This window comes from Cornus florida, unplaced genomic scaffold (assembly GCF_030987335.1).
Source record: "Cornus florida cultivar Cherokee Brave unplaced genomic scaffold, ASM3098733v1 CherokeeBrave_3.0.0_Hap2_scaffold_4, whole genome shotgun sequence".
In the NCBI taxonomy this organism is placed as follows: Eukaryota; Viridiplantae; Streptophyta; class Magnoliopsida; order Cornales; family Cornaceae; genus Cornus; species Cornus florida.
The window spans coordinates 77,501-80,000 of NW_026775868.1; positions in this window are offsets into that span (position 1 = coordinate 77,501).

Sequence of the window (2,500 nt, forward strand, 5' to 3'; positions counted from 1 at the left end):
TTTTTTTTTTTTTTTTTATATATATATATACCGAAGAATGAACAAGAAGACCGAGGCAACTAAAATTTTTTTTTATTTTCCTCCGATATACCAAAGCAAGAACAAGAAGACCGAGGCTTCAAAAAAATTTTTTTTTTTTGATATACCGAAGAATGAACAAGAAGACCGAGGCATCCAAAATTTTTTTTTTTTTTTTTCTCCGATATACCAAAGCAAGAACAAGAAGACCGAAGTCTCAAATTTTTTTTTTTTTTTTTTTTTTTTTTTTTTTTTTTTGATATACCGAAGAATGAACAAGAAGACCGAGGCATCCAAAAAATTTTTTTTTTTTTTTCTCCGATATACCAAAGCAAGAACAAGAAGACCGAGGCATCAAAATTTTTTTTTTTTTTTTTTTTTTTTTTTCGATAAATCCAACCGAGAACAAGAAGACCGAGGCATCCAAAATTTTTTTTTTTTTTTTTTCTTTCCCATATACCAGAGAAAGAACATGAAGACCGAGGCAACCAACAAAAAATAATTTTTTTTTTCTCTTTCCCGGAATTTTTTTTTTTTTTTTTCGAAATAGCCGAGAAAGAATATGAAGACCGAGGCATCCAACAAAAAAATTTTTTTTTTTTTTTTTCCTAATCTACCCAAGCAAAACAAATAGAAGACCGAGGCATCCAAAAAAATTTTTTTTTTTTTTTTTTTTTTCGAAAAATTTTTTTTCACAAAAACTTTTTTTTTTTTTTTTCCCCAAAAAATTTTTTTTTTCGTTCCAAGCTAACCAAGACATCTACTATTCACTAGTAGAGCAATCGAGACTGCAAAGCAAGCAATGGCCTTACTTGCAGCTCTTGGTGCTGAGAACTCCCCCCCCCCTATAGTAGTCTTAAGTAAAACCACAGCTCTGACAGGAGTAGATATTGCATGCGAGCGAGGAGTCGTAATGGGCAAAATTGACTCGGGGGACCTCCAAATCGAATTCCGTTTCGAGCAAAACACTTCTTAGGCTTCAAGGAAGCTCCCATAAAATTTCCAAACCCAAACTCCAAACTTCATTTTTTAGCCTACAATGCCCACGTGCACGCCGGTGTGCACGCAGGGGTGCTTGAGCATGCGGGAGAGGAGCCATAATGGGCAACATTGACTCGGGGGACCTCCAAATCGAAATCCGTCTCGAGCAAAACACTTCTTAAGCTTCTAGGAAGCTCCCATAAAACTTCCAAACCCAAACTCCAAACTTTATTTTTTAGCATACAATGCCCACGTGCACGCCGGGGTGCTTGAGCGTGCGGGCGAGGAGCCATAATGGGCAACATTGACTCGGGGGACCTCCAAATCGAAATCCGTCTCGAGCAAAACACTTCTTAAGCTTCAAGGAAGCTCCCATAAAACTTCCAAACCCAAACTCCAAACTTTATTTTTTAGCATACAATGCCCACGTGCACGCAGGGGTGCTTGAGCATGCGGGAGAGGAGCCATAATGGGCAACATTGACTCGGGGGACCTCCAAATCGAAATCCGTCTCGAGCAAAACACTTCTTAAGCTTCTAGGAAGCTCCCATAAAATTTTCAAACCCAAACTCCAAACTTCATTTTTTAGCATACGATGCCCCCGTGCACGCGGGGGTGCTTGAGCGTGCGGGGGAGGAGTCATAATGGGCAAAACTAACTCGGGGGATCTCCAAATCAAAATCCGTCTCGAGCAAAGCAGTTCTTAGGCTTCTAGGAAGCTCCCATAAAATTTCCGAACCCAAACTCCAAACTTCATTTTTTAGCATACTATGCCCACGTGCACGCCGGGGTGCACGAGCGTGCGGGCGAGGAGTCGTAATGGGCAAAATTAACTCGGGGGACCTCCAAATCGAAATCCGTCTCGAGCAAAGCATTTCTTAGGCTTCTAGGAAGTTCCCGTAAAATTTTCAAACCCAAACTCCAAACTTCATTTTTTAGCACACAATGCCCACGTGCACGCGGGGGTGCTTAAGCGTGCGGGCGAGGAGTCATAATGGGCAAAATTAACTCGGGGGACCTCCAAATCGAAATCCGTCTCGAGCAAAGCACTTCTTAGGCTTCTAGGAAGCTCCCATAAAATTTCCAAACCCAAACTCCAAACTTCATTTTTTAGCATACGATGCCCCCGTGCACGCGGGGGTGCTTGAGCGTGCGGGGGAGGAGTCATAATGGGCAAAACTAACTCGGGGGATCTCCAAATCAAAATCCGTCTCGAGCAAAGCAGTTCTTAGGCTTCTAGGAAGCTCCCATAAAATTTCCGAACCCAAACTCCAAACTTCATTTTTTAGCATACTATGCCCACGTGCACGCCGGGGTGCACGAGCGTGCGGGCGAGGAGTCGTAATGGGCAAAATTAACTCGGGGGACCTCCAAATCGAAATCCGTCTCGAGCAAAGCATTTCTTAGGCTTCTAGGAAGTTCCCGTAAAATTTTCAAACCCAAACTCCAAACTTCATTTTTTAGCATACGATGCCCACGTGCGCGCCGGTGTGCACGTCGG